Source organism: Ciona robusta, chromosome 3 (assembly GCF_009617815.1).
Source record: "Ciona robusta chromosome 3, ASM961781v2".
NCBI lineage: Eukaryota > Metazoa > Chordata > Ascidiacea > Phlebobranchia > Cionidae > Ciona > Ciona robusta.
In genome coordinates, this window is record NC_143237.1 from 9232559 (window position 1) to 9246654 (window position 14096).

At 44.4% G+C, this 14096-nt stretch overlaps 81 non-coding genes across 81 annotated transcripts; all 81 read left to right on the forward strand.

Annotated features, from left to right (window-relative positions):
• The first annotated feature begins 131 nt into the window (after positions 1 to 131).
• On the forward strand, positions 132 to 203 carry Trnae-cuc (transfer RNA glutamic acid (anticodon CUC)). The gene has a single exon. It is a non-coding gene; the product is annotated as a tRNA-Glu (tRNA).
• Positions 204 to 609: 406 nt separating this feature from the next.
• Trnae-cuc (transfer RNA glutamic acid (anticodon CUC)) lies at positions 610 to 683 on the forward strand. Its single transcript has one exon. It is a non-coding gene; the product is annotated as a tRNA-Glu (tRNA).
• A 79-nt stretch (positions 684 to 762) lies between these two features.
• On the forward strand, positions 763 to 834 carry Trnae-cuc (transfer RNA glutamic acid (anticodon CUC)). The gene has a single exon. It is a non-coding gene; the product is annotated as a tRNA-Glu (tRNA).
• A 79-nt stretch (positions 835 to 913) lies between these two features.
• Trnae-cuc (transfer RNA glutamic acid (anticodon CUC)) lies at positions 914 to 985 on the forward strand. Its single transcript has one exon. It is a non-coding gene; the product is annotated as a tRNA-Glu (tRNA).
• A 79-nt stretch (positions 986 to 1064) lies between these two features.
• On the forward strand, positions 1065 to 1136 carry Trnae-cuc (transfer RNA glutamic acid (anticodon CUC)). The gene has a single exon. It is a non-coding gene; the product is annotated as a tRNA-Glu (tRNA).
• A 79-nt stretch (positions 1137 to 1215) lies between these two features.
• On the forward strand, positions 1216 to 1287 carry Trnae-cuc (transfer RNA glutamic acid (anticodon CUC)). The gene has a single exon. It is a non-coding gene; the product is annotated as a tRNA-Glu (tRNA).
• A 79-nt stretch (positions 1288 to 1366) lies between these two features.
• Trnae-cuc (transfer RNA glutamic acid (anticodon CUC)) lies at positions 1367 to 1438 on the forward strand. Its single transcript has one exon. It is a non-coding gene; the product is annotated as a tRNA-Glu (tRNA).
• Positions 1439 to 1517: 79 nt separating this feature from the next.
• On the forward strand, positions 1518 to 1589 carry Trnae-cuc (transfer RNA glutamic acid (anticodon CUC)). The gene has a single exon. It is a non-coding gene; the product is annotated as a tRNA-Glu (tRNA).
• An 80-nt stretch (positions 1590 to 1669) lies between these two features.
• Trnae-cuc (transfer RNA glutamic acid (anticodon CUC)) lies at positions 1670 to 1741 on the forward strand. Its single transcript has one exon. It is a non-coding gene; the product is annotated as a tRNA-Glu (tRNA).
• A 79-nt stretch (positions 1742 to 1820) lies between these two features.
• On the forward strand, positions 1821 to 1892 carry Trnae-cuc (transfer RNA glutamic acid (anticodon CUC)). Its single transcript has one exon. It is a non-coding gene; the product is annotated as a tRNA-Glu (tRNA).
• Positions 1893 to 1971: 79 nt separating this feature from the next.
• On the forward strand, positions 1972 to 2043 carry Trnae-cuc (transfer RNA glutamic acid (anticodon CUC)). The gene has a single exon. It is a non-coding gene; the product is annotated as a tRNA-Glu (tRNA).
• Positions 2044 to 2272: 229 nt separating this feature from the next.
• Trnae-cuc (transfer RNA glutamic acid (anticodon CUC)) lies at positions 2273 to 2344 on the forward strand. Its single transcript has one exon. It is a non-coding gene; the product is annotated as a tRNA-Glu (tRNA).
• Positions 2345 to 2423: 79 nt separating this feature from the next.
• On the forward strand, positions 2424 to 2495 carry Trnae-cuc (transfer RNA glutamic acid (anticodon CUC)). Its single transcript has one exon. It is a non-coding gene; the product is annotated as a tRNA-Glu (tRNA).
• Positions 2496 to 2574: 79 nt separating this feature from the next.
• On the forward strand, positions 2575 to 2646 carry Trnae-cuc (transfer RNA glutamic acid (anticodon CUC)). The gene has a single exon. It is a non-coding gene; the product is annotated as a tRNA-Glu (tRNA).
• A 79-nt stretch (positions 2647 to 2725) lies between these two features.
• On the forward strand, positions 2726 to 2797 carry Trnae-cuc (transfer RNA glutamic acid (anticodon CUC)). The gene has a single exon. It is a non-coding gene; the product is annotated as a tRNA-Glu (tRNA).
• Positions 2798 to 2876: 79 nt separating this feature from the next.
• Trnae-cuc (transfer RNA glutamic acid (anticodon CUC)) lies at positions 2877 to 2948 on the forward strand. The gene has a single exon. It is a non-coding gene; the product is annotated as a tRNA-Glu (tRNA).
• An 80-nt stretch (positions 2949 to 3028) lies between these two features.
• Positions 3029 to 3100, forward strand: Trnae-cuc (transfer RNA glutamic acid (anticodon CUC)). The gene has a single exon. It is a non-coding gene; the product is annotated as a tRNA-Glu (tRNA).
• A 78-nt stretch (positions 3101 to 3178) lies between these two features.
• Positions 3179 to 3250, forward strand: Trnae-cuc (transfer RNA glutamic acid (anticodon CUC)). The gene has a single exon. It is a non-coding gene; the product is annotated as a tRNA-Glu (tRNA).
• Positions 3251 to 3329: 79 nt separating this feature from the next.
• Trnae-cuc (transfer RNA glutamic acid (anticodon CUC)) lies at positions 3330 to 3401 on the forward strand. Its single transcript has one exon. It is a non-coding gene; the product is annotated as a tRNA-Glu (tRNA).
• Positions 3402 to 3480: 79 nt separating this feature from the next.
• Positions 3481 to 3552, forward strand: Trnae-cuc (transfer RNA glutamic acid (anticodon CUC)). The gene has a single exon. It is a non-coding gene; the product is annotated as a tRNA-Glu (tRNA).
• Positions 3553 to 3781: 229 nt separating this feature from the next.
• Positions 3782 to 3853, forward strand: Trnae-cuc (transfer RNA glutamic acid (anticodon CUC)). Its single transcript has one exon. It is a non-coding gene; the product is annotated as a tRNA-Glu (tRNA).
• A 79-nt stretch (positions 3854 to 3932) lies between these two features.
• Trnae-cuc (transfer RNA glutamic acid (anticodon CUC)) lies at positions 3933 to 4004 on the forward strand. Its single transcript has one exon. It is a non-coding gene; the product is annotated as a tRNA-Glu (tRNA).
• A 79-nt stretch (positions 4005 to 4083) lies between these two features.
• Positions 4084 to 4155, forward strand: Trnae-cuc (transfer RNA glutamic acid (anticodon CUC)). Its single transcript has one exon. It is a non-coding gene; the product is annotated as a tRNA-Glu (tRNA).
• A 79-nt stretch (positions 4156 to 4234) lies between these two features.
• On the forward strand, positions 4235 to 4306 carry Trnae-cuc (transfer RNA glutamic acid (anticodon CUC)). The gene has a single exon. It is a non-coding gene; the product is annotated as a tRNA-Glu (tRNA).
• Positions 4307 to 4385: 79 nt separating this feature from the next.
• Trnae-cuc (transfer RNA glutamic acid (anticodon CUC)) lies at positions 4386 to 4457 on the forward strand. Its single transcript has one exon. It is a non-coding gene; the product is annotated as a tRNA-Glu (tRNA).
• An 80-nt stretch (positions 4458 to 4537) lies between these two features.
• Positions 4538 to 4609, forward strand: Trnae-cuc (transfer RNA glutamic acid (anticodon CUC)). Its single transcript has one exon. It is a non-coding gene; the product is annotated as a tRNA-Glu (tRNA).
• A 79-nt stretch (positions 4610 to 4688) lies between these two features.
• Trnae-cuc (transfer RNA glutamic acid (anticodon CUC)) lies at positions 4689 to 4760 on the forward strand. Its single transcript has one exon. It is a non-coding gene; the product is annotated as a tRNA-Glu (tRNA).
• A 79-nt stretch (positions 4761 to 4839) lies between these two features.
• Positions 4840 to 4911, forward strand: Trnae-cuc (transfer RNA glutamic acid (anticodon CUC)). Its single transcript has one exon. It is a non-coding gene; the product is annotated as a tRNA-Glu (tRNA).
• Positions 4912 to 4989: 78 nt separating this feature from the next.
• On the forward strand, positions 4990 to 5061 carry Trnae-cuc (transfer RNA glutamic acid (anticodon CUC)). Its single transcript has one exon. It is a non-coding gene; the product is annotated as a tRNA-Glu (tRNA).
• An 80-nt stretch (positions 5062 to 5141) lies between these two features.
• On the forward strand, positions 5142 to 5213 carry Trnae-cuc (transfer RNA glutamic acid (anticodon CUC)). Its single transcript has one exon. It is a non-coding gene; the product is annotated as a tRNA-Glu (tRNA).
• Positions 5214 to 5292: 79 nt separating this feature from the next.
• Positions 5293 to 5364, forward strand: Trnae-cuc (transfer RNA glutamic acid (anticodon CUC)). Its single transcript has one exon. It is a non-coding gene; the product is annotated as a tRNA-Glu (tRNA).
• Positions 5365 to 5443: 79 nt separating this feature from the next.
• Trnae-cuc (transfer RNA glutamic acid (anticodon CUC)) lies at positions 5444 to 5515 on the forward strand. The gene has a single exon. It is a non-coding gene; the product is annotated as a tRNA-Glu (tRNA).
• Positions 5516 to 5744: 229 nt separating this feature from the next.
• On the forward strand, positions 5745 to 5816 carry Trnae-cuc (transfer RNA glutamic acid (anticodon CUC)). Its single transcript has one exon. It is a non-coding gene; the product is annotated as a tRNA-Glu (tRNA).
• A 79-nt stretch (positions 5817 to 5895) lies between these two features.
• Trnae-cuc (transfer RNA glutamic acid (anticodon CUC)) lies at positions 5896 to 5967 on the forward strand. Its single transcript has one exon. It is a non-coding gene; the product is annotated as a tRNA-Glu (tRNA).
• Positions 5968 to 6046: 79 nt separating this feature from the next.
• On the forward strand, positions 6047 to 6118 carry Trnae-cuc (transfer RNA glutamic acid (anticodon CUC)). Its single transcript has one exon. It is a non-coding gene; the product is annotated as a tRNA-Glu (tRNA).
• A 79-nt stretch (positions 6119 to 6197) lies between these two features.
• Positions 6198 to 6269, forward strand: Trnae-cuc (transfer RNA glutamic acid (anticodon CUC)). Its single transcript has one exon. It is a non-coding gene; the product is annotated as a tRNA-Glu (tRNA).
• A 79-nt stretch (positions 6270 to 6348) lies between these two features.
• Trnae-cuc (transfer RNA glutamic acid (anticodon CUC)) lies at positions 6349 to 6420 on the forward strand. Its single transcript has one exon. It is a non-coding gene; the product is annotated as a tRNA-Glu (tRNA).
• Positions 6421 to 6500: 80 nt separating this feature from the next.
• Trnae-cuc (transfer RNA glutamic acid (anticodon CUC)) lies at positions 6501 to 6572 on the forward strand. Its single transcript has one exon. It is a non-coding gene; the product is annotated as a tRNA-Glu (tRNA).
• A 79-nt stretch (positions 6573 to 6651) lies between these two features.
• Positions 6652 to 6723, forward strand: Trnae-cuc (transfer RNA glutamic acid (anticodon CUC)). The gene has a single exon. It is a non-coding gene; the product is annotated as a tRNA-Glu (tRNA).
• A 79-nt stretch (positions 6724 to 6802) lies between these two features.
• On the forward strand, positions 6803 to 6874 carry Trnae-cuc (transfer RNA glutamic acid (anticodon CUC)). The gene has a single exon. It is a non-coding gene; the product is annotated as a tRNA-Glu (tRNA).
• Positions 6875 to 6953: 79 nt separating this feature from the next.
• Trnae-cuc (transfer RNA glutamic acid (anticodon CUC)) lies at positions 6954 to 7025 on the forward strand. Its single transcript has one exon. It is a non-coding gene; the product is annotated as a tRNA-Glu (tRNA).
• A 79-nt stretch (positions 7026 to 7104) lies between these two features.
• Trnae-cuc (transfer RNA glutamic acid (anticodon CUC)) lies at positions 7105 to 7176 on the forward strand. The gene has a single exon. It is a non-coding gene; the product is annotated as a tRNA-Glu (tRNA).
• Positions 7177 to 7255: 79 nt separating this feature from the next.
• Trnae-cuc (transfer RNA glutamic acid (anticodon CUC)) lies at positions 7256 to 7327 on the forward strand. Its single transcript has one exon. It is a non-coding gene; the product is annotated as a tRNA-Glu (tRNA).
• Positions 7328 to 7406: 79 nt separating this feature from the next.
• Trnae-cuc (transfer RNA glutamic acid (anticodon CUC)) lies at positions 7407 to 7478 on the forward strand. The gene has a single exon. It is a non-coding gene; the product is annotated as a tRNA-Glu (tRNA).
• Positions 7479 to 7557: 79 nt separating this feature from the next.
• On the forward strand, positions 7558 to 7629 carry Trnae-cuc (transfer RNA glutamic acid (anticodon CUC)). Its single transcript has one exon. It is a non-coding gene; the product is annotated as a tRNA-Glu (tRNA).
• A 79-nt stretch (positions 7630 to 7708) lies between these two features.
• Trnae-cuc (transfer RNA glutamic acid (anticodon CUC)) lies at positions 7709 to 7780 on the forward strand. Its single transcript has one exon. It is a non-coding gene; the product is annotated as a tRNA-Glu (tRNA).
• Positions 7781 to 7895: 115 nt separating this feature from the next.
• Trnae-cuc (transfer RNA glutamic acid (anticodon CUC)) lies at positions 7896 to 7967 on the forward strand. The gene has a single exon. It is a non-coding gene; the product is annotated as a tRNA-Glu (tRNA).
• A 79-nt stretch (positions 7968 to 8046) lies between these two features.
• Positions 8047 to 8118, forward strand: Trnae-cuc (transfer RNA glutamic acid (anticodon CUC)). The gene has a single exon. It is a non-coding gene; the product is annotated as a tRNA-Glu (tRNA).
• A 79-nt stretch (positions 8119 to 8197) lies between these two features.
• Positions 8198 to 8269, forward strand: Trnae-cuc (transfer RNA glutamic acid (anticodon CUC)). The gene has a single exon. It is a non-coding gene; the product is annotated as a tRNA-Glu (tRNA).
• A 79-nt stretch (positions 8270 to 8348) lies between these two features.
• Positions 8349 to 8420, forward strand: Trnae-cuc (transfer RNA glutamic acid (anticodon CUC)). Its single transcript has one exon. It is a non-coding gene; the product is annotated as a tRNA-Glu (tRNA).
• Positions 8421 to 8499: 79 nt separating this feature from the next.
• Positions 8500 to 8571, forward strand: Trnae-cuc (transfer RNA glutamic acid (anticodon CUC)). Its single transcript has one exon. It is a non-coding gene; the product is annotated as a tRNA-Glu (tRNA).
• Positions 8572 to 8770: 199 nt separating this feature from the next.
• Trnae-cuc (transfer RNA glutamic acid (anticodon CUC)) lies at positions 8771 to 8842 on the forward strand. The gene has a single exon. It is a non-coding gene; the product is annotated as a tRNA-Glu (tRNA).
• Positions 8843 to 8921: 79 nt separating this feature from the next.
• On the forward strand, positions 8922 to 8993 carry Trnae-cuc (transfer RNA glutamic acid (anticodon CUC)). The gene has a single exon. It is a non-coding gene; the product is annotated as a tRNA-Glu (tRNA).
• Positions 8994 to 9072: 79 nt separating this feature from the next.
• Positions 9073 to 9144, forward strand: Trnae-cuc (transfer RNA glutamic acid (anticodon CUC)). The gene has a single exon. It is a non-coding gene; the product is annotated as a tRNA-Glu (tRNA).
• Positions 9145 to 9525: 381 nt separating this feature from the next.
• Trnae-cuc (transfer RNA glutamic acid (anticodon CUC)) lies at positions 9526 to 9597 on the forward strand. Its single transcript has one exon. It is a non-coding gene; the product is annotated as a tRNA-Glu (tRNA).
• Positions 9598 to 9759: 162 nt separating this feature from the next.
• Trnae-cuc (transfer RNA glutamic acid (anticodon CUC)) lies at positions 9760 to 9831 on the forward strand. The gene has a single exon. It is a non-coding gene; the product is annotated as a tRNA-Glu (tRNA).
• A 79-nt stretch (positions 9832 to 9910) lies between these two features.
• Trnae-cuc (transfer RNA glutamic acid (anticodon CUC)) lies at positions 9911 to 9982 on the forward strand. Its single transcript has one exon. It is a non-coding gene; the product is annotated as a tRNA-Glu (tRNA).
• A 79-nt stretch (positions 9983 to 10061) lies between these two features.
• Positions 10062 to 10133, forward strand: Trnae-cuc (transfer RNA glutamic acid (anticodon CUC)). Its single transcript has one exon. It is a non-coding gene; the product is annotated as a tRNA-Glu (tRNA).
• Positions 10134 to 10212: 79 nt separating this feature from the next.
• On the forward strand, positions 10213 to 10284 carry Trnae-cuc (transfer RNA glutamic acid (anticodon CUC)). Its single transcript has one exon. It is a non-coding gene; the product is annotated as a tRNA-Glu (tRNA).
• A 115-nt stretch (positions 10285 to 10399) lies between these two features.
• Positions 10400 to 10471, forward strand: Trnae-cuc (transfer RNA glutamic acid (anticodon CUC)). Its single transcript has one exon. It is a non-coding gene; the product is annotated as a tRNA-Glu (tRNA).
• A 79-nt stretch (positions 10472 to 10550) lies between these two features.
• Trnae-cuc (transfer RNA glutamic acid (anticodon CUC)) lies at positions 10551 to 10622 on the forward strand. Its single transcript has one exon. It is a non-coding gene; the product is annotated as a tRNA-Glu (tRNA).
• A 79-nt stretch (positions 10623 to 10701) lies between these two features.
• On the forward strand, positions 10702 to 10773 carry Trnae-cuc (transfer RNA glutamic acid (anticodon CUC)). The gene has a single exon. It is a non-coding gene; the product is annotated as a tRNA-Glu (tRNA).
• Positions 10774 to 10852: 79 nt separating this feature from the next.
• Trnae-cuc (transfer RNA glutamic acid (anticodon CUC)) lies at positions 10853 to 10924 on the forward strand. The gene has a single exon. It is a non-coding gene; the product is annotated as a tRNA-Glu (tRNA).
• A 380-nt stretch (positions 10925 to 11304) lies between these two features.
• Positions 11305 to 11376, forward strand: Trnae-cuc (transfer RNA glutamic acid (anticodon CUC)). The gene has a single exon. It is a non-coding gene; the product is annotated as a tRNA-Glu (tRNA).
• Positions 11377 to 11538: 162 nt separating this feature from the next.
• Positions 11539 to 11610, forward strand: Trnae-cuc (transfer RNA glutamic acid (anticodon CUC)). The gene has a single exon. It is a non-coding gene; the product is annotated as a tRNA-Glu (tRNA).
• Positions 11611 to 11690: 80 nt separating this feature from the next.
• Positions 11691 to 11762, forward strand: Trnae-cuc (transfer RNA glutamic acid (anticodon CUC)). Its single transcript has one exon. It is a non-coding gene; the product is annotated as a tRNA-Glu (tRNA).
• Positions 11763 to 11841: 79 nt separating this feature from the next.
• Trnae-cuc (transfer RNA glutamic acid (anticodon CUC)) lies at positions 11842 to 11913 on the forward strand. Its single transcript has one exon. It is a non-coding gene; the product is annotated as a tRNA-Glu (tRNA).
• An 80-nt stretch (positions 11914 to 11993) lies between these two features.
• Trnae-cuc (transfer RNA glutamic acid (anticodon CUC)) lies at positions 11994 to 12065 on the forward strand. The gene has a single exon. It is a non-coding gene; the product is annotated as a tRNA-Glu (tRNA).
• Positions 12066 to 12145: 80 nt separating this feature from the next.
• Trnae-cuc (transfer RNA glutamic acid (anticodon CUC)) lies at positions 12146 to 12217 on the forward strand. The gene has a single exon. It is a non-coding gene; the product is annotated as a tRNA-Glu (tRNA).
• A 79-nt stretch (positions 12218 to 12296) lies between these two features.
• Trnae-cuc (transfer RNA glutamic acid (anticodon CUC)) lies at positions 12297 to 12368 on the forward strand. The gene has a single exon. It is a non-coding gene; the product is annotated as a tRNA-Glu (tRNA).
• Positions 12369 to 12448: 80 nt separating this feature from the next.
• Trnae-cuc (transfer RNA glutamic acid (anticodon CUC)) lies at positions 12449 to 12520 on the forward strand. The gene has a single exon. It is a non-coding gene; the product is annotated as a tRNA-Glu (tRNA).
• Positions 12521 to 12599: 79 nt separating this feature from the next.
• Positions 12600 to 12671, forward strand: Trnae-cuc (transfer RNA glutamic acid (anticodon CUC)). The gene has a single exon. It is a non-coding gene; the product is annotated as a tRNA-Glu (tRNA).
• Positions 12672 to 12750: 79 nt separating this feature from the next.
• On the forward strand, positions 12751 to 12822 carry Trnae-cuc (transfer RNA glutamic acid (anticodon CUC)). The gene has a single exon. It is a non-coding gene; the product is annotated as a tRNA-Glu (tRNA).
• A 79-nt stretch (positions 12823 to 12901) lies between these two features.
• Positions 12902 to 12973, forward strand: Trnae-cuc (transfer RNA glutamic acid (anticodon CUC)). The gene has a single exon. It is a non-coding gene; the product is annotated as a tRNA-Glu (tRNA).
• A 79-nt stretch (positions 12974 to 13052) lies between these two features.
• Trnae-cuc (transfer RNA glutamic acid (anticodon CUC)) lies at positions 13053 to 13124 on the forward strand. Its single transcript has one exon. It is a non-coding gene; the product is annotated as a tRNA-Glu (tRNA).
• Positions 13125 to 13203: 79 nt separating this feature from the next.
• Positions 13204 to 13275, forward strand: Trnae-cuc (transfer RNA glutamic acid (anticodon CUC)). Its single transcript has one exon. It is a non-coding gene; the product is annotated as a tRNA-Glu (tRNA).
• Positions 13276 to 13355: 80 nt separating this feature from the next.
• Positions 13356 to 13427, forward strand: Trnae-cuc (transfer RNA glutamic acid (anticodon CUC)). Its single transcript has one exon. It is a non-coding gene; the product is annotated as a tRNA-Glu (tRNA).
• A 79-nt stretch (positions 13428 to 13506) lies between these two features.
• Trnae-cuc (transfer RNA glutamic acid (anticodon CUC)) lies at positions 13507 to 13578 on the forward strand. Its single transcript has one exon. It is a non-coding gene; the product is annotated as a tRNA-Glu (tRNA).
• A 79-nt stretch (positions 13579 to 13657) lies between these two features.
• On the forward strand, positions 13658 to 13729 carry Trnae-cuc (transfer RNA glutamic acid (anticodon CUC)). Its single transcript has one exon. It is a non-coding gene; the product is annotated as a tRNA-Glu (tRNA).
• A 79-nt stretch (positions 13730 to 13808) lies between these two features.
• On the forward strand, positions 13809 to 13880 carry Trnae-cuc (transfer RNA glutamic acid (anticodon CUC)). Its single transcript has one exon. It is a non-coding gene; the product is annotated as a tRNA-Glu (tRNA).
• A 79-nt stretch (positions 13881 to 13959) lies between these two features.
• On the forward strand, positions 13960 to 14031 carry Trnae-cuc (transfer RNA glutamic acid (anticodon CUC)). The gene has a single exon. It is a non-coding gene; the product is annotated as a tRNA-Glu (tRNA).
• Positions 14032 to 14096: the final 65 nt, after the last annotated feature.

The following is a 14096-nucleotide window of genomic DNA, read 5'->3' on the forward strand; positions in this document are numbered from 1 at the left end:
ATTCGTGGTCTAGTGGTTAGGATTCTTGGCTCTCACCCACCCGGTCTGGGAACAGATTGTTTTAAATTATAAATCCGTTGTAAATTCTACAATTATCTAAACAGCAGTCGGTCTGTAAATGTGTTAACAGCCCCCAGGTGGTCTAGTGGTTAGGATTCGTGGCTCTCACCCACGCGGCCCGGGTTCGATTCCCGGTCTGGGAACACGTTGATTTAAATTATAAATCCGTTGTAAATTCTGCAATTATCTTATTAGCAGTCGGTCTGTAAATGTAGTGAAAGCTCCCAGGTGGTCTAGTGGTTAGGTTTCGTGGCTCTCACACACCCTGTCTGGGAACACAATTTTTAAAACTATAAATCCGTTGTAAATTCTACATTCTACAATAATGTAAACAGCAGTCGGTCTGTAAATGTATTTATAGCTCCCAGTTGGTCTAGTAATTAGGATTCGTGGCTCTCACCCAAGCGGCCCGGGTTCGATTCCCGGTCTGGGAACACGTTGTTTTAAATTATAAATCCGTTGTAAATTCTACAATTATCTAAACAGCAGTCGGTTTGAAAATGTACGTGTAGCTCCCAGGTGCAGTCGGCCTGTAAATGTATTAATAGCTTCCAGGTGGTCTATAGTGGTTAGGATTCGTGGCTCTCACCCACGCGGCCCGGGTTCGATTCCCGGTCTGGAAACACATTTTTTCGAATTATAAATCCGTTTTAAATTCTACAATTATGTAAACAGCAGTCGGTTTGAATATGTACGTGTAGCTCCCAGGTGGTCTAGTGGTTAGGATTCGTGGCTCTCACCCACGCGGCCCGGGTTCGATTCCCGGTCTTGGAACATATTTTTTCAAATTATAAATCCGTTGTAAATTCTACAAATATCTAAAGAGCAGTCGGTTTGAAAATGTACGTGTAGCTCCCAGGTGGTCTAGTGGTTAGGATTCGTGGCTCTCACCCACGCGGCCCGGGTTCGATTCCCGGTCTTGGAACATATTTTTTAAAATTATAAATCCGTTGTAAATTCTACAATTATCTAAACAGCAGTCGGTTTGATTATGTACGTGTAGCTCCCTGGTGGTCTAGTGGTTAGGATTCGTGGCTCTCACCCACGCGGCCCGGGTTCGATTCCCGGTCTGGGAACATATTTTTTCAAATTATAAATCCGTTGTAAATTCTACAAATATCTAAAGAGCAGTCGGTTTGAAAATGTACGTGTAGCTCCCAGGTGGTCTAGTGGTTAGGATTCGTGGCTCTCACCCACGCGGCCCGGGTTCGATTCCCGGTCTTGGAACATATTTTTTAAAATTATAAATCCGTTGTAAATTCTACAATTATCTAAACAGCAGTCGGTTTGAATATCTACGTGTAGCTCCCTGGTGGTCTAGTGGTTAGGATTCGTGGCTCTCACCCACGCGGCCCGGGTTCGATTACCGGTCTGGGAACCCATTTTTTAAAATTATAAATCCGTTGTAAATTCTACAATTATCTAAACAGCAGTCAGTTTGAAAATGTACGTGTAGCTCCCAGGTGGTCTAGTGGTTAGGATTCGTGGCTCTCACCCACGCGGCCCGGGTTCGATTCCCGGTCTGGGAACACATTTTTTTAAAATTAGAAATCCGTTGTAAATTCTACAATTATCTAAACAGCAGTCGGTTTGATTATGTACGTGTAGCTCCCAGGTGGTCTAGTGGTTAGGATTCGTGGCTCTCACCCACGCGGCCCGGGTTCGATTCCCGGTCTGGAAACACATTTTTTCGAATTATAAATCCGTTTTAAATTCTACAATTATGTAAACAGCAGTCGGTTTGAATATGTACGTGTAGCTCCCAGGTGGTCTAGTGGTTAGGATTCGTGGCTCTCACCCACGCGGCCCGGGTTCGATTCCCGGTCTGGGAACATATTTTTTAAAATTATAAATCCGTTGTAAATTCTACAATTATCTAAACAGCAGTCGGTTTGATTATGTACGTGTAGCTCCCAGGTGGTCTAGTGGTTAGGATTCGTGGCTCTCACCCACGCGGCCCGGGTTCGATTCCCGGTCTGGGAACACATTTTTTAAAATTATAAATCCGTTGTAAATTCTACAAATATCTAAACAGCAGTCGGTTTGAAAATGTACGTGTAGCTCCCAGGTGGTCTAGTGGTTAGGATTCGTGGCTCTCACCCACGCGGCCCGGGTCGATTCCCGGTCTTGGAACATATTTTTTAAAATTATAAATCCATTGTAAATTCAACAATTATCTAAACAGCAGTCGGTTTGAATATCTACGTGTAGCTCCCTGGTGGTCTAGTGGTTAGGATTCGTGGCTCTCACCCACGCGGCCCGGGTTCGATTACCGGTCTGGGAACCCATTTTTTAAAATTATAAATCCGTTGTAAATTCTACAATTATCTAAACAGCAGTCAGTTTGATTATGTACGTGTAGCTCCCTGGTGGTCTAGTGGTTAGGATTCGTGGCTCTCACCCACGCGGCCCGGGTTCGATTCCCGGTCTGGGAACATATTTTTTCAAATTATAAATCCGTTGTAAATTCTACAAATATCTAAAGAGCAGTCGGTTTGAAAATGTACGTGTAGCTCCCAGGTGGTCTAGTGGTTAGGATTCGTGGCTCTCACCCACGCGGCCCGGGTTCGATTCCCGGTCTTGGAACATATTTTTTAAAATTATAAATCCGTTGTAAATTCTACAATTATCTAAACAGCAGTCGGTTTGAATATCTACGTGTAGCTCCCTGGTGGTCTAGTGGTTAGGATTCGTGGCTCTCACCCACGCGGCCCGGGTTCGATTACCGGTCTGGGAACCCATTTTTTAAAATTATAAATCCGTTGTAAATTCTACAATTATCTAAACAGCAGTCAGTTTGAAAATGTACGTGTAGCTCCCAGGTGGTCTAGTGGTTAGGATTCGTGGCTCTCACCCACGCGGCCCGGGTTCGATTCCCGGTCTGGGAACACATTTTTTTAAAATTAGAAATCCGTTGTAAATTCTACAATTATCTAAACAGCAGTCGGTTTGATTATGTACGTGTAGCTCCCAGGTGGTCTAGTGGTTAGGATTCGTGGATCTCACCCACGCGGCCCGGGTTCGATTCCCGGTCTGGAACACATTTTTTCGAATTATAAATCCGTTTTAAATTCTACAATTATGTAAACAGCAGTCGGTTTGAATATGTACGTGTAGCTCCCAGGTGGTCTAGTGGTTAGGATTCGTGGCTCTCACCCACGCGGCCCGGGTTCGATTCCCGGTCTTGGAACATATTTTTTCAAATTATAAATCCGTTGTAAATTCTACAATTATCTAAACAGCAGTCAGTTTGAAAATGTACGTGTAGCTCCCAGGTGGTCTAGTGGTTAGGATTCGTGGCTCTCACCCACGCGGCCCGGGTTCGATTCCCGGTCTGGGAACATATTTTTTAAAATTATAAATCCGTTGTAAATTCTACAATTATCTAAACAGCAGTCGGTTTGATTATGTACGTGTAGCTCCCAGGTGGTCTAGTGGTTAGGATTCGTGGCTCTCACCCACGCGGCCCGGGTTCGATTCCCGGTCTGGGAACACATTTTTTAAAATTATAAATCCGTTGTAAATTCTACAAATATCTAAACAGCAGTCGGTTTGAAAATGTACGTGTAGCTCCCAGGTGGTCTAGTGGTTAGGATTCGTGGCTCTCACCCACGCGGCCCGGGTCGATTCCCGGTCTTGGAACATATTTTTTAAAATTATAAATCCATTGTAAATTCAACAATTATCTAAACAGCAGTCGGTTTGAATATCTACGTGTAGCTCCCTGGTGGTCTAGTGGTTAGGATTCGTGGCTCTCACCCACGCGGCCCGGGTTCGATTACCGGTCTGGAAACCCATTTTTTAAAATTATAAATCCGTTGTAAATTCTACAATTATCTAAACAGCAGTCAGTTTGATTATGTACGTGTAGCTCCCAGGTGGTCTAGTGGTTAGGATTCGTGGCTCTCACCCACGCGGCCCGGGTTCGATTCCCGGTCTGGGAACATATTTTTTCAAATTATAAATCCGTTGTAAATTCTACAATTATCTAAACAGCAGTCGGTTTGATTATGTACGTGTAGCTCCTAGGTGGTCTAGTGGTTAGGATTCGTGGCTCTCACCCACGCGGCCCGGGTTCGATTCCCGGTCTGGGAACACATTTTTTAAAATTATAAATCCGTTGTAAATTCTACAATTATCTAAACAGCAGTCGGTTTGAAAATGTACGTGTAGCTCCCAGGTGGTCTAGTGGTTAGGATTCGTGGCTCTCACCCAAGCGGCCCGGGTTCGATTCCCGGTCTGGGAACACGTTGTTTTAAATTATAAATCCGTTGTAAATTCTACAATTATCTAAACAGCAGTCAGTTTGAAAATGTACGTGTAGCTCCCAGGTGGTCTAGTGGTTAGGATTCGTGGCTCTCACCCACGCGGCCCGGGTTCGATTCCCGGTCTGGGAACACATTTTTTTAAAATTAGAAATCCGTTGTAAATTCTACAATTATCTAAACAGCAGTCGGTTTGATTATGTACGTGTAGCTCCCAGGTGGTCTAGTGGTTAGGATTCGTGGCTCTCACCCACGCGGCCCGGGTTCGATTCCCGGTCTGGGAACATATTTTTTCAAATTATAAATCCGTTGTAAATTCTACAAATATCTAAAGAGCAGTCGGTTTGAAAATGTACGTGTAGCTCCCAGGTGGTCTAGTGGTTAGGATTCGTGGCTCTCACCCACGCGGCCCGGGTTCGATTCCCGGTCTTGGAACATATTTTTTAAAATTATAAATCCGTTGTAAATTCTACAATTATCTAAACAGCAGTCGGTTTGAATATCTACGTGTAGCTCCCTGGTGGTCTAGTGGTTAGGATTCGTGGCTCTCACCCACGCGGCCCGGGTTCGATTACCGGTCTGGGAACCATTTTTTAAAATTATAAATCCGTTGTAAATTCTACAATTATCTAAACAGCAGTCAGTTTGAAAATGTACGTGTAGCTCCCAGGTGGTCTAGTGGTTAGGATTCGTGGCTCTCACCCACGCGGCCCGGGTTCGATTCCCGGTCTGGGAACACATTTTTTTAAAATTAGAAATCCGTTGTAAATTCTACAATTATCTAAACAGCAGTCGGTTTGATTATGTACGTGTAGCTCCCAGGTGGTCTAGTGGTTAGGATTCGTGGCTCTCACCCACGCGGCCCGGGTTCGATTCCCGGTCTGGAAACACATTTTTTCGAATTATAAATCCGTTTTAAATTCTACAATTATGTAAACAGCAGTCGGTTTGAATATGTACGTGTAGCTCCCAGGTGGTCTAGTGGTTAGGATTCGTGGCTCTCACCCACGCGGCCCGGGTTCGATTCCCGGTCTGGGAACATATTTTTTAAAATTATAAATCCGTTGTAAATTCTACAATTATCTAAACAGCAGTCGGTTTGATTATGTACGTGTAGCTCCCAGGTGGTCTAGTGGTTAGGATTCGTGGCTCTCACCCACGCGGCCCGGGTTCGATTCCCGGTCTGGGAACACATTTTTTAAAATTATAAATCCGTTGTAAATTCTACAAATATCTAAACAGCAGTCGGTTTGAAAATGTACGTGTAGCTCCCAGGTGGTCTAGTGGTTAGGATTCGTGGCTCTCACCCACGCGGCCCGGGTCGATTCCCGGTCTTGGAACATATTTTTTAAAATTATAAATCCATTGTAAATTCAACAATTATCTAAACAGCAGTCGGTTTGAATATCTACGTGTAGCTCCCTGGTGGTCTAGTGGTTAGGATTCGTGGCTCTCACCCACGCGGCCCGGGTTCGATTACCGGTCTGGGAACCCATTTTTTAAAATTATAAATCCGTTGTAAATTCTACAATTATCTAAACAGCAGTCAGTTTGATTATGTACGTGTAGCTCCCTGGTGGTCTAGTGGTTAGGATTCGTGGCTCTCACCCACGCGGCCCGGGTTCGATTCCCGGTCTGGGAACATATTTTTTCAAATTATAAATCCGTTGTAAATTCTACAAATATCTAAAGAGCAGTCGGTTTGAAAATGTACGTGTAGCTCCCAGGTGGTCTAGTGGTTAGGATTCGTGGCTCTCACCCACGCGGCCCGGGTTCGATTCCCGGTCTTGGAACATATTTTTTAAAATTATAAATCCGTTGTAAATTCTACAATTATCTAAACAGCAGTCGGTTTGAATATCTACGTGTAGCTCCCTGGTGGTCTAGTGGTTAGGATTCGTGGCTCTCACCCACGCGGCCCGGGTTCGATTACCGGTCTGGGAACCCATTTTTTAAAATTATAAATCCGTTGTAAATTCTACAATTATCTAAACAGCAGTCAGTTTGAAAATGTACGTGTAGCTCCCAGGTGGTCTAGTGGTTAGGATTCGTGGCTCTCACCCACGCGGCCCGGGTTCGATTCCCGGTCTGGGAACACATTTTTTTAAAATTAGAAATCCGTTGTAAATTCTACAATTATCTAAACAGCAGTCGGTTTGATTATGTACGTGTAGCTCCCAGGTGGTCTAGTGGTTAGGATTCGTGGCTCTCACCCACGCGGCCCGGGTTCGATTCCCGGTCTGGAAACACATTTTTTCGAATTATAAATCCGTTTTAAATTCTACAATTATGTAAACAGCAGTCGGTTTGAATATGTACGTGTAGCTCCCAGGTGGTCTAGTGGTTAGGATTCGTGGCTCTCACCCACGCGGCCCGGGTTCGATTCCCGGTCTTGGAACATATTTTTTCAAATTATAAATCCGTTGTAAATTCTACAATTATCTAAACAGCAGTCAGTTTGAAAATGTACGTGTAGCTCCCAGGTGGTCTAGTGGTTAGGATTCGTGGCTCTCACCCACGCGGCCCGGGTTCGATTCCCGGTCTGGGAACATATTTTTTAAAATTATAAATCCGTTGTAAATTCTACAATTATCTAAACAGCAGTCGGTTTGATTATGTACGTGTAGCTCCCAGGTGGTCTAGTGGTTAGGATTCGTGGCTCTCACCCACGCGGCCCGGGTTCGATTCCCGGTCTGGGAACACATTTTTTAAAATTATAAATCCGTTGTAAATTCTACAAATATCTAAACAGCAGTCGGTTTGAAAATGTACGTGTAGCTCCCAGGTGGTCTAGTGGTTAGGATTCGTGGCTCTCACCCACGCGGCCCGGGTCCGATTCCCGGTCTTGGAACATATTTTTTAAAATTATAAATCCATTGTAAATTCAACAATTATCTAAACAGCAGTCGGTTTGAATATCTACGTGTAGCTCCCTGGTGGTCTAGTGGTTAGGATTCGTGGCTCTCACCCACGCGGCCCGGGTTCGATTACCGGTCTGGGAACCCATTTTTTAAAATTATAAATCCGTTGTAAATTCTACAATTATCTAAACAGCAGTCAGTTTGATTATGTACGTGTAGCTCCCAGGTGGTCTAGTGGTTAGGATTCGTGGCTCTCACCCACGCGGCCCGGGTTCGATTCCCGGTCTGGGAACATATTTTTTCAAATTATAAATCCGTTGTAAATTCTACAATTATCTAAACAGCAGTCGGTTTGATTATGTACGTGTAGCTCCTAGGTGGTCTAGTGGTTAGGATTCGTGGCTCTCACCCACGCGGCCCGGGTTCGATTCCCGGTCTGGGAACACATTTTTTAAAATTATAAATCCGTTGTAAATTCTACAATTATCTAAACAGCAGTCGGTTTGAAAATGTACGTGTAGCTCCCAGGTGGTCTAGTGGTTAGGATTCGTGGCTCTCACCCAAGCGGCCCGGGTTCGATTCCCGGTCTGGGAACACGTTGTTTTAAATTATAAATCCGTTGTAAATTCTACAATTATCTAAACAGCAGTCGGTTTGAAAATGTACGTGTAGCTCCCAGGTGCAGTCGGCCTGTAAATGTATTTATAGCTCCCAGGTGGTCTAGTGGTTAGGATTCGTGGCTCTCACCCACGCGGCCCGGGTTCGATTCCCGGTCTGGGAACACATTTTTTAAAATTATAAATCCGTTGTAAATTCTACAAATATCTAAACAGCAGTCGGTTTGAAAATGTACGTGTAGCTCCCAGGTGGTCTAGTGGTTAGGATTCGTGGCTCTCACCCACGCGGCCCGGGTCCGATTCCCGGTCTTGGAACATATTTTTTAAAATTATAAATCCATTGTAAATTCAACAATTATCTAAACAGCAGTCGGTTTGAATATCTACGTGTAGCTCCCTGGTGGTCTAGTGGTTAGGATTCGTGGCTCTCACCCACGCGGCCCGGGTTCGATTACCGGTCTGGGAACCCATTTTTTAAAATTATAAATCCGTTGTAAATTCTACAATTATCTAAACAGCAGTCAGTTTGATTATGTACGTGTAGCTCCCAGGTGGTCTAGTGGTTAGGATTCGTGGCTCTCACCCACGCGGCCCGGGTTCGATTCCCGGTCTGGGAACATATTTTTTCAAATTATAAATCCGTTGTAAATTCTACAATTATCTAAACAGCAGTCGGTTTGATTATGTACGTGTAGCTCCTAGGTGGTCTAGTGGTTAGGATTCGTGGCTCTCACCCAAGCGGCCCGGGTTCGATTCCCGGTCTGGGAACACGTTGTTTTAAATTATAAATCCGTTGTAAATTCTACAATTATCTAAACAGCAGTCGGTTTGAAAATGTACGTGTAGCTCCCAGGTGCAGTCGGCCTGTAAATGTATTTATAGCTTCCAGGTGGTCTATAGTGGTTAGGATTCGTGGTAAATTCTACAAATATCTAAAGAGCAGTCGGTTTGAAAATGTACGTGTAGCTCCCAGGTGGTCTAGTGGTTAGGATTCGTGGCTCTCACCCACGCGGCCCGGGTTCGATTCCCGGTCTTGGAACATATTTTTTAAAATTATAAATCCGTTTTAAATTCTACAATTATGTAAACAGCAGTCGGTTTGAATATGTACGTGTAGCTCCCAGGTGGTCTAGTGGTTAGGATTCGTGGCTCTCACCCACGCGGCCCGGGTTCGATTCCCGGTCTTGGAACATATTTTTTAAAATTATAAATCCGTTGTAAATTCTACAATTATCTAAACAGCAGTCGGTTTGATTATGTACGTGTAGCTCCCAGATGGTCTAGTGGTTAGGATTCGTGGCTCTCACCCACGCGGCCCGGGTTCGATTCCCGGTCTGGGAACACATTTTTTAAAATTATAAATCCATTGTAAATTCTACAAATATCTAAACAGCAGTCGGTTTGAAAATGTACGTGTAGCTCCCAGGTGGTCTAGTGGTTAGGATTCGTGGCTCTCACCCACGCGGCCCGGGTCCGATGCCCGGTCTTGGAACATATTTTTTAAAATTATAAATCCGTTGTAAATTCAACAATTATCTAAACAGCAGTCGGTTTGAATATCTACGTGTAGCTCCCTGGTGGTCTAGTGGTTAGGTTTCGTGGCTCTCACCCACGCGACCCGGGTTCGATTACCGGTCTGGGAACCCATTTTTTAAAATTATAAATCCGTTGTAAATTCTACAATTATCTAAACAGCAGTCAGTTTGAAAATGTACGTGTAGCTCCCAGGTGGTCTAGTGGTTAGGATTCGTGGCTCTCACCCACGCGGCCCGGGTTCGATTCCCGGTCTGGGAACACATTTTTTTAAAATTAGAAATCCGTTGTAAATTCTACAATTATCTAAACAGCAGTCGGTTTGATTATGTACGTGTAGCTCCCAGGTGGTCTAGTGGTTAGGATTCGTGGTAAATTCTACAAATATCTAAAGAGCAGTCGGTTTGAAAATGTACGTGTAGCTCCCAGGTGGTCTAGTGGTTAGGATTCGTGGCTCTCACCCACGCGGCCCGGGTTCGATTCCCGGTCTTGGAACATATTTTTTAAAATTATAAATCCGTTTTAAATTCTACAATTATGTAAACAGCAGTCGGTTTGAATATGTACGTGTAGCTCCCAGGTGGTCTAGTGGTTAGGATTCGTGGCTCTCACCCACGCGGCCCGGGTTCGATTCCCGGTCTGGGAACATATTTTTTCAAATTATAAATCCGTTGTAAATTCTACAATTATCTAAACAGCAGTCGGTTTGATTATGTACGTGTAGCTCCTAGGTGGTCTAGTGGTTAGGATTCGTGGCTCTCACCCACGCGGCCCGGGTTCGATTCCCGGTCTGGGAACACATTTTTTAAAATTATAAATCCGTTGTAAATTCTACAATTATCTAAACAGCAGTCGGTTTGAAAATGTACGTGTAGCTCCCAGGTGGTCTAGTGGTTAGGATTCGTGGCTCTCACCCAAGCGGCCCGGGTTCGATTCCCGGTCTGGGAACACGTTGTTTTAAATTATAAATCCGTTGTAAATTCTACAATTATCTAAACAGCAGTCGGTTTGAAAATGTACGTGTAGCTCCCAGGTGCAGTCGGCCTGTAAATGTATTTATAGCTCCCAGGTGGTCTAGTGGTTAGGATTCGTGGCTCTCACCCACGCGGCCCGGGTTCGATTCCCGGTCTGGGAACACATTTTTTAAAATTATAAATCCGTTGTAAATTCTACAAATATCTAAACAGCAGTCGGTTTGAAAATGTACGTGTAGCTCCCAGGTGGTCTAGTGGTTAGGATTCGTGGCTCTCACCCACGCGGCCCGGGTTCGATTCCCGGTCTTGGAACATATTTTTTAAAATTATAAATCCGTTTTAAATTCTACAATTATGTAAACAGCAGTCGGTTTGAATATGTACGTGTAGCTCCCAGGTGGTCTAGTGGTTAGGATTCGTGGCTCTCACCCACGCGGCCCGGGTTCGATTCCCGGTCTTGGAACATATTTTTTAAAATTATAAATCCGTTGTAAATTCTACAATTATCTAAACAGCAGTCGGTTTGATTATGTACGTGTAGCTCCCAGATGGTCTAGTGGTTAGGATTCGTGGCTCTCACCCACGCGGCCCGGGTTCGATTCCCGGTCTGGGAACACATTTTTTAAAATTATAAATCCATTGTAAATTCTACAAATATCTAAACAGCAGTCGGTTTGAAAATGTACGTGTAGCTCCCAGGTGGTCTAGTGGTTAGGATTCGTGGCTCTCACCCACGCGGCCCGGGTCGATGCCCGGTCTTGGAACATATTTTTTAAAATTATAAATCCGTTGTAAATTCAACAATTATCTAAACAGCAGTCGGTTTGAATATCTACGTGTAGCTCCCTGGTGGTCTAGTGGTTAGGTTTCGTGGCTCTCACCCACGCGACCCGGGTTCGATTAACGGTCTGGGAACCCATTTTTTAAAATTATAAATCCGTTGTAAATTCTACAATTATCTAAACAGCAGTCAGTTTGAAAATGTACGTGTAGCTCCCAGGTGGTCTAGTGGTTAGGATTCGTGGCTCTCACCCACGCGGCCCGGGTTCGATTCCCGGTCTGGGAACACATTTTTTTAAAATTAGAAATCCGTTGTAAATTCTACAATTATCTAAACAGCAGTCGGTTTGATTATGTACGTGTAGCTCCCAGGTGGTCTAGTGGTTAGGATTCGTGGTAAATTCTACAAATATCTAAAGAGCAGTCAGTTTGAAAATGTACGTGTAGCTCCCAGGTGGTCTAGTGGTTAGGATTCGTGGCTCTCACCCACGCGGCCCGGGTTCGATTCCCGGTCTGGGAACACATTTTTTTAAAATTAGAAATCCGTTGTAAATTCTACAATTATCTAAACAGCAGTCGGTTTGATTATGTACGTGTAGCTCCCAGGTGGTCTAGTGGTTAGGATTCGTGGCTCTCACCAACGCGGCCCGGGTTCGATTCCCGGTCTGGGAACATATTTTTTCAAATTATAAATCCGTTGTAAATTCTACAATTATCTAAACAGCAGTCGGTTTGATTATGTACGTGTAGCTCCCAGGTGGTCTAGTGGTTAGGATTCGTGGCTCTCACCCACGCGGCCCGGGTTCGATTCCCGGTCTGGGAAAGCATTTTTTTAAAATTAGAAGTCCGTTGTAAATTCTACAATTATCTAAACAGCAGTCGATTTGAATATCTACGTGTAGCTCCCAGGTGGTCTAGTGGTTAGGATTCGTGGCTCTCACCCACGCGGCCCGGGTTCGATTCCCGGTCTGGGAACACATTTTTTTAAAATTAGAAATCCGTTGTAAATTCTACAATTATCTAAACAGCAGTCGGTTTGATTATGTACGTGTAGCTCCCAGGTGGTCTAGTGGTTAGGATTCGTGGCTCTCACCCACGCGGCCCGGGTTCGATTCCCGGTCTGGGAACATATTTTTTCAAATTATAAATCCGTTGTAAATTCTACAATTATCTAAACAGCAGTCGGTTTGATTATGTACGTGTAGCTCCCAGGTGGTCTAGTGGTTAGGATTCGTGGCTCTCACCCACGCGGCCCGGGTTCGATTCCCGGTCTGGGAAAGCATTTTTTTAAAATTAGAAGTCCGTTGTAAATTCTACAATTATCTAAACAGCAGTCGATTTGAATATGTACGTGTAGCTCCCAGGTGGTCTAGTGGTTAGGATTCGTGGCTCTCACCCACGCGGCCCGGGTTCGATTCCCGGTCTGGGAACATATTTTTTCAAATTATAAATCCGTTGTAAATTCTACAATTATCTAAACAGCAGTCAGTTTGAAAATGTACGTGTAGCTCCCAGGTGGTCTAGTGGTTAGGATTCGTGGCTCTCACCCACGCGGCCCGGGTTCGATTCCCGGTCTGGGAACATATTTTTTCAAATTATAAATCCGTTGTAAATTCTACAATTATCTAAACAGCAGTCGGTTTGATTATGTACGTGAAGCTCCCAGGTGGTCTAGTGGTTAGGATTCGTGGCTCTCACCCACGCGGCCCGGGTTCGATTCCCGGTCTGGGAACACATTTTTTAAAATTATAAATCCGTTGTAAATTCTACAAATATCTAAACAGCAGTCGGTTTGAAAATGTACGTGTAGCTCCCAGGTGGTCTAGTGGTTAGGATTCGTGGCTCTCACCCACGCGGCCCGGGTCCGATTCCCGGTCTTGGAACATATTTTTTAAAATTATAAATCCATTGTAAATTCAACAATTATCTAAACAGCAGTCGGTTTGAATATCTACGTGTAGCTCCCTGGTGGTCTAGTGGTTAGGATTCGTGGCTCTCACCCACGCGGCCCGGGTTCGATTACCGGTCTGGGAACCCATTTTTTAAAATTATAAATCCGTTGTAAATTCTACAATTATCTAAACAGCAGTCAGTTTGAAAATGTACGTGTAGCTCCCAGGTGGTCTAGTGGTTAGGATTCGTGGCTCTCACCCACGCGGCCCGGGTTCGATTCCCGGTCTGGGAACACATTTTTTTAAAATTAGAAATCCGTTGTAAATTCTACAATTATCTAAACAGCAGTCGGTTTGATTATGTACGTGTAGCTCCCAGGTGGTCTAGTGGTTAGGATTCGTGGCTCTCACCCACGCGGCCCGGGTTCGATTCCCGGTCTGGGAACATATTTTTTCAAATTATAAATCCGTTGTAAATTCTACAATTATCTAAACAGCAGTCGGTTTGATTATGTACGTGTAGCTCCCAGGTGGTCTAGTGGTTAGGATTCGTGGCTCTCACCCACGCGGCCCGGGTTCGATTCCCGGTCTGGGAACACATTTTTTTAAATTATAAATCCGTTGTAAATTCTACAATTATCTAAACAGCAGTCGGTTTGAAAATGTACGTGTAGCTCCCAGGTGGTCTAGTGGTTAGGATTCGTGGCTCTCACCCACGCGGCCCGGGTTCGATTCCCGGTCTGGGAACATATTTTTTCAAATTATAAATCCGTTGTAAATTCTACAATTATCTAAACAGCAGTCAGTTTGAAAATGTACGTGTAGCTCCCAGGTGGTCTAGTGGTTAGGATTCGTGGCTCTCACCCACGCGGCCCGGGTTCGATTCCCGGTCTGGGAACATATTTTTTAAAATTATAAATCCGTTGTAAATTCTACAATTATCTAAACAGCAGTCGGTTTGATTATGTACGTGAAGCTCCCAGGTGGTCTAGTGGTTAGGATTCGTGGCTCTCACCCACGCGGCCCGGGTTCGATTCCCGGTCTGGGAACACATTTTTTAAAATTATAAATCCGTTGTAAATTCTACAAATATCTAAACAGCAGTCGGTTTGAA